The 7,199-nt window shown below is 44.2% G+C and overlaps 1 protein-coding gene across 2 annotated transcripts in view; it reads right to left on the reverse strand.

The window, feature by feature from the left end:
* Positions 1 to 5,356, reverse strand: part of SCYL2 (SCY1 like pseudokinase 2) — a 53,342-nt gene extending 47,986 nt beyond the window's left edge. For both annotated transcript variants that reach the window (XM_040234910.1, XM_040234909.1), the window contains exon 1: positions 5,103 to 5,356. The gene's annotated coding sequence lies outside the window, so the exon portion shown is untranslated. The remainder of the gene's footprint in view (positions 1 to 5,102) is intronic.
* Positions 5,357 to 7,199: the final 1,843 nt, after the last annotated feature.

Consider the following 7,199-nt stretch of genomic DNA (forward strand, 5'->3'; position numbering starts at 1 on the left):
AAAATTTAAAAGAAGTGTTTTTCAAGTAGGAGAAAAGTGAAGGAGTTTCCAGAAAAGACTGTGCCAAGACATGAAAGGGAGGAAGACTATATATGATGTGACTTGAAAACTATAAATAGTTGAGTATCAAAACAAAGGACATTTTCAGACTTAATGTTCAAATTTGAGTTGCCTATCCATTAGCCAAACAGAGTCAACACTGGTGTACCCAAGGTAGAAATAGACATGAAAATTCATCTGGTGAACTATTTAATATTTATTGAGCACCCACTATGTACCTGACATCACATAAGAAACTGGGGAAAAAAGAAGTAAAGAAAAAATAAGCCATGAAAGAGCTTACCATCAAAGTGGCAAGAGGTAGAGAAGTAAACCAACTACAGAATTTTTGAAATACTTTTTTTTTGGTAGGGGCTGCTTACAGATTTACTAAAGTTTTTAAAAAGATAAGAGTTAAAAAAAAATGGTTAAAAACATTCTTTGGCCTATACAGAAACCATGTTGTTTTACTCGGGAACAGAAACCATGTTTAGTTGTACTTGGGAAACAAATACTGTATCAGCTGAACACAATCATTCTCTTTATAACTATAAACAGTATATAATTATTATAAGTTGAGCTGGAACTGATTATTTCAAGAGACATCCCTGATTTAAGAAACAAAAAACTAAGAAGACTTAGCAATGTAGAGTGAAGCACACATCACTCAATAAACTACTGGGTACAGAAGAGGTGAAAAGCACCAGGCTAGGTACAGTAGGAGAAACAAGAAATAAAACATTGTTTTCACCATTAAGTTTTATACAGTAAGATTTTAAAAGCAGAATGAGAGGTTACAAGGCAACATATGCTAAAGTATCAAATAGCTAATCTGAACAATAAGTAAAATTTGAGGAAAAATTACATCCAACTCTTTGGAAGGAACTTCACAGTTTTTACTATAGAAAGTCAACCAGACATTTGGAAATTATTATAATTTTAAAAAAAAGCAACAGCACTGGGCTGGCAGCGTCTCACTGTTCAGCAACTCTGTTGTTCAGTCGCTGAGTAGTGTCTGACTCTTTGGGACCCCATGAACTGCAGCACGCCAGGCTTCCCTGTCCTTCACTATCTCCCAGAGTTTGCTCAAACTCATATCCATTGAGTCAATGCCATCCAACCATCTCATCCTCTGTTGTCCCTTTCTCCTCTTGTCCTCAATCTTTCCCAGTATCAGGGTCTTTTCTAGTGAGTCGGCTCTTCGCATTAGGTGGCCAAAGCACTGGAGCTTCAGCTTCAGTATCAGTCCTTCCAGTGAATATTTAGGGTTGATTTCCTTTAGGTTTGGCTGGTTGGATCTCCTTGCTGTTCAAGGGACTCTCAAGAGTCTTCTCCAACACCACAGTTCAAAAGCATCAATTCTTCTGCGCTCAGCCTTCTTTATGGTCCAACTCTCACATCCATACATGAATACTGGAAAAACCAGAGCTTTGACCATAAGGACCTCTGTCAGCGAAGTGACTTCTTTACTTTTACTTTAGCAACTCTAGCCAGAAGAAAAAGAATAACTGACTAGGAAATTAGACAAAATGATAACTAAGCGATTTCCTTAGGACTGTGATTATTCCTTAAGAAGACCTAAAATCTGAGATACAGTGCAATAAAACTGAAATGCGTGAAAACCAAAACTCATACAGCACAGAAGTGTTGTCGAAAAAAGTGTTTTTCAAACTTCAAAGCAATGATCTTCAAATTCTGGTGAACGTCTAAACTGTGGTGCTGGAGAAGACTCTTGAGAGTTCCCTGGACTGCAAAGAGCAAACCAGTCAATCCTAAAGGAAATCAGCCCTGAATATTAATTGGAAGGACTGATGCTGAAGCTGAAGCTCCAATACTCTGGCCACCTGATGGGAAGAGCTGACTCATTGGAAAAGACTCTGAAGCTAGGAAGACTGCAGGCAAAAGGAAAAGAGGGCAGCAGAGGATTAGATGGTTAGATAGCATCACCGACTCAAAAGACATGAATTTCACCAAACTCCAGGAGATGGTGAAGGACAAGGAAGCCTGGCATGCTGCAGTCCACGGGGTTGCAAAAAGTTGGATACAATTTAGTGACTAAACAATCACTACTTGTTAAAACATATAAATGCCAAGGTACCATCTCAAGCCTTTGGAGTCAGAATCCATAAACATGCAGTCAAGGCATTCATATTTTGAGCAGCTCCCCACGTGATTACAACGCACAGTATGAGAATTACATGATTAAATACAGTCTTCGGTGGCAGCAAAACCTGGGTTCAGATGCCAGGTTTCATAAAAGCACTATAACCACCAACTAGCCTCCCTAACACTATTTCCAGTCTTTAAAAAACAGAAATCGTCACCCGTGCCTCAAGTAACTGTTGTGAGGATTAAAGACATGATGCACACAAAATATTGAGAACAATTTCTGGCACATTTCGTAAGTAGTCAATGAATTCATACATTTAACAAACATTTATTAAGCACTTACACAGTATCAAGACATGAGGGAAGTCTCATTAATTTAATAAGTATTAATCAGTATGGCAATTCTGTAATAGCGTCATGAGAACATATAATTAGGGGAATGTATCCTAATTAAGAAAGTCTTCCCTGATGTAAGCTGAATGAAGAGCAGGCATTAACTGGATGAAAAGGAAAGGAAGAGCATTTCCAGGCAAAGGAAGCATCATAATCAAATGCCATACACCTGAAGCAGAACAGAAAGACAAAAGTGACTAGGAGAAGAAAAGGAGGCCGGAAGGTGCTGTGGAGATGAGGTTGCAAAGGCAATTAAGAGCTGCCCAAACAGCCTGTTAAGGATTTTAGTTTCTCTTTAAAAAAGTGAAGGGTTTCAAACATGAAGAGTATGTAATCAGATTTGCATTTTGAAAAAATCACTCAGTCTGGTGTGCAAAACTATAGAAGGAGCCAACAGTAAATGCAGGTAGACCCTATTTGTGCGCTCTGTGTGTGCCAAGTCACTTCAGTCGTGTCTGCCCTTTGTGACCCTATGGACTGTAGCCCGTCAGGCTCCTCTATCCATGGGATTCTCTAAGCAAGAATACTGGAGCGGGTTGCCATTTCCTACTCCAGGGATCTCCCCGATCCAGGGATCAAATCTGTGTCTCTTATGTCTCCTGCAGTGGCAGGTAGGTTCTTTACCGCTAGGGCCACCTGCTGCTGCTGCTGCTACTAAGTCGCTTCAGTCGTGTCTGACTCTCTACAACCCCCACAGACGGCAGCCCACCAGGCTCCCCCGTCCCTGGGATTCTCCAGGCAAGAATACTGGAGTGGGTTGCCATTTCCTTCTCCAATGCATGAAAGTGAAAAGTGAAACGGAAGTCGCTCAGTCGTTTCCAATCCTAGCGATCCCATGGACTGCAGCCTACCAGGTTCCTCTGTCCATGGGATTTTCCAGGCAAGAGTACTGGAGTGCATTGCCATTGCCTTCTCTGTAGGGCCACCTGCTGCTGCTGCTGCTAAAGGCCTTAATTAGGAGACCGTAAATAATTCAAATGAGAAATGATGATGGCTGGAACTAGAATATTAGTGTAAAGACCAGGAGTAAACAGACTCAAGAGATATTCAAATAAGACTCCAGGAGAGACTGGTATGAGACAGGAAATTGTCAAACTTGAACTCCTATAGAAAGGATGGATGATGAAAACTAGTCACTTGAGTCAAACACAGTAAGAGGACCTATTTTTCTTGGGAGATAAGTCATGACTTTCAAACATGTGAGTATGAGTAGTTTTTCCTTATTATGGGATTGGTTTTTATAGAAACATTTCAGTGTACATTGCGCTTGTATTTTATTGGGTGTTTTATTTTACTGGGTGTTTTTGGATATCAGAGAGAATAGAATAGGTTTCTGCATGTGTATAAAATGGATCTGAACAGAATGAAGGTCCTTACTTTCCTTTAGGTTCTTTCCTTTAAACACTCCCTCAAAATTGTCTTTTATGACTACAGTTTAATAGTATCTCAAGAATTCTACTTATACTCAGCTGATAAATTATTTTAAAACTTAAAAAAAATTAGTATTTAAATGAAAAAAAAAAGAGATAAGAAGCCAAACAAACAAAAAAATAACCTGTAAAGTCCAAAAGGAAGCTTCAACCACCTGACTTTCAGTCTGTTACTAGAACATGAAGGGGGTTTTATTGTGACAGGCTGGTTTGGAGCATTAACCTTAAACCATATTAATATTCCAGAATGAAGAGGCTTGAGAATGCGACTTAGGAAACTTCTTACCCATAGAATCCAATTTGTAAATTTTTTGACTCCAGACCTTGATCTATAAAAATACTAGTTTGCAGCTTAAAACTGTGTCACTACTGACTTGGTGCTTTTAAGTCGCTTGAGACTGGAGCCTCAGGAAGACTGTTATGGGAGCTGACTTGACAACACTGGTTCCCTTAATTACTGACCACAGATATGTACTCTATCGGATCCCAAGTTTTTGCAAGCTTCATGGGTCTCAACCTTCTTCCATCCTTTCTCTCCTACGTAGAAAAACAGGAGAGCAGGAGCCTCGGAGAGGGTATTTAACAAAACACCTGCCCCACCCACCTCACAAACAATAACCTTCCATTCCAGAACTAAAGCTCCTGTCAGAAAAGGACGCTGGGCCGGAGGGCCTCAGATGGTAACCCAGGTTATCAGAGGCGCACCTCAGCACTGAGGGGAGCTCTTCTCACCCAGTCCCGGAGTAGTGTCCTATTTCCCAAAAGGGAACCAAGATCTCCACCGCGGAAACCCGAGCTCCTGAGCCTGAGCAGGGGGCTCTCCCTCCAGCAGATGGCTCCAGCCCGGGGTCTCCAGTCGCTTCCAGGCCTCCGGGAGACTCGGGCCTCCCGGATCCGCTCCCCGCAGCTTGCCGCTACCCCAGCCCGGCTTCGCGCGAGGGCGCCTACCGCCCAGCCGGCCCCGCCTGCAGCCAGCAGGCCCGTCACCAGGCAACAGTCGCCAACCCCGGGGACCTTGGGAGGCCTACCCCCGGTGCAGGTCCTTCCCTATTCCTTCTCTCTGCCTGGGGAGCCCAGGCGGGTGCGCGATCGGTGAAGGAGGTCGTTCGGTACCCATGGGCGGTCACTCACCTCTTCCCCTTCTCCCTCAGGAGGGGCGGCGCTGGGGCTCTTCCTCTCCCGCCCCCCAAACGCCTCTCGGCTGCTCCTGCTCAGCTTCGGCGCCTGGCCGCTGCCTCCGGCTTACTCCATAGCCTCCTACACTCTTGCGGCCTCAAAGGCTGGAACCGGAGGAGGGGAAAAGGGAGGGGAGGGGCGGGAGTGGGGAAGAAAAGTAAAGGAGGGGGAAGAAGACCGAAAGACCAGTCGGTCCGGGCATGACGTCACTTCCGGCTTGTTCGGAAGGGGCGGGACCGGGACGTCTTTGGCCCCCGCCCCAAGAGAGCCAAGTAGGGGCGGGGTCACGGGCCGGAGGCGGAGCCCTGTGGACGAGTTTATGGCAATTCATTTGACTTCGCAGTTCCGTAGCCTTGCCTTGACGGCCAGATCCAGCTTCCCGACCCTGGGTGGAACGGATCGAGCTTCGTGAGCCCTAGAGGCTCCAGTAAAAGAGGGACAGGTAGCCCTTTAGAGCCTAGCCAAATGTGCCCTAAAGAGGGGCACGGCTGCGGAGAGCGAAGGTTTGGACTTTGAGCTCAGGCCTCTGGGGCCCGCCCCTTTCCTGGACCCGCCCCTTTCCCCGCCCACATGTCCTCTCAGTCTGACTGAGGACCGCCTCTGGGTCTTTTCAGAAGCTACTCTTGGGGAATCCTGCAAAGCAGTACTTCTCAGACTTCAATGTGAACACATGATTTGGGGATGTTGTTAAAATGCAGCTTGGATTCAAGAGTATGGTCTGCTGGTCTATGATTCTAAGACGTTCAATGCTGCAAGTCCTTGAGCTCGAGGACTGTTTCTTTAACCTGGCCTGCTTGTTTAATGACGCTTAGCGAGGCAGATGGTCCATGGAAAATAACCCTGTCTCCACCGCTCATAGACTCCTAGGCTTATCTATCCCACCCTACCCTAACCTCGACCCTACTTGCTCCTACTCCTCAAACCTTCCCCTTTTCCACTCTGCCCTCCGCCCCCTGCTTCTGTCTAAGCACTGTCCACAAGGTCTCGGGCTGTAATAGTTCAAGGACAGACAGCTTCTGGTACAGAGGGCATTTGAAGGTGACTGTTTCTTTGCTCTAAACATCACACAGTTATGTAAAATTGGCATCCAGTTTCCTGTTACTCACTTACTCCTTGGAAGAAAGTTATGACCAACCTAGACAGCATATTAAAAAGCAGAGACATTACTTTGCCAACAAAGGTCTGTCTAGTCAAAGCTATGGTTTTTCCAGCAGTCATGGAAAAACCATGTCTTTCACCATAAAGAAAGCTGAGCGCCGAAGAATTGATGCTTTCGAACTGTGGTGTTGGAGAAGACTCTTCAGAGTCCCTTGGACTGCAAGGAGATCCAACCAGTCCATCCTAAAGGAAATCAGTCCTGAATGTTCATTGGAAGGACTGATACTGAAGCTGAAACTCCAATACTTTGGCCATCTGATGCGAAGAGCTGACTCATTTGAAAAGACTCTGATGCTGGGAAAAATTGAAGACAAGAGGAGAAGGGGACAACAGAGGCTGAGATGGTTGGATGGCATCACCGACTCAATGGACATGAGTTCGGGTAAACTCCGGGAGTTGGTGATGGACAGGGAGGCCTGGCGTTCTGCGGTCCATGGGGTCGCAAAGAGTCGGACACGACTGAGCGACTGAACTGAATTGAATTGAACTTCCAGTTATTCATAGGCAAAGGAAGAAAGACCTTAAATTCTTGGATTCTAACAACAAAAATCTAGAGACAACGTTCTAGATGTTTCCATTTATTCCCTTATCTTACTAAAAATTTATTAAAAATTCCCTGGGGTAGGAGGGAATGAAGAGTGACTGCTAACTGTATGAAGTCTTCTTTTTGAAGTGATGAAATGGTCTGGAGTTAGATGAAAGAGATGGCTGCACAGAGCTGTGAATGAAAAGTCATTGAACTGTACACTTTAAAAGAGTGAATTTTGTGAAATGTAAATTATATCTAAATTTTTAAATTTTATTGTCTTCAGTTAATTGAAAAAGTTTATATATGTACTTTATAAACATCAGAAATATGTATGCTGAAAAGTGAACATGCTTTCATTATGTCTG

This window comes from Oryx dammah, unplaced genomic scaffold (assembly GCF_014754425.2).
Source record: "Oryx dammah isolate SB20612 unplaced genomic scaffold, SCBI_Odam_1.1 HiC_scaffold_29, whole genome shotgun sequence".
NCBI lineage: Eukaryota > Metazoa > Chordata > Mammalia > Artiodactyla > Bovidae > Oryx > Oryx dammah.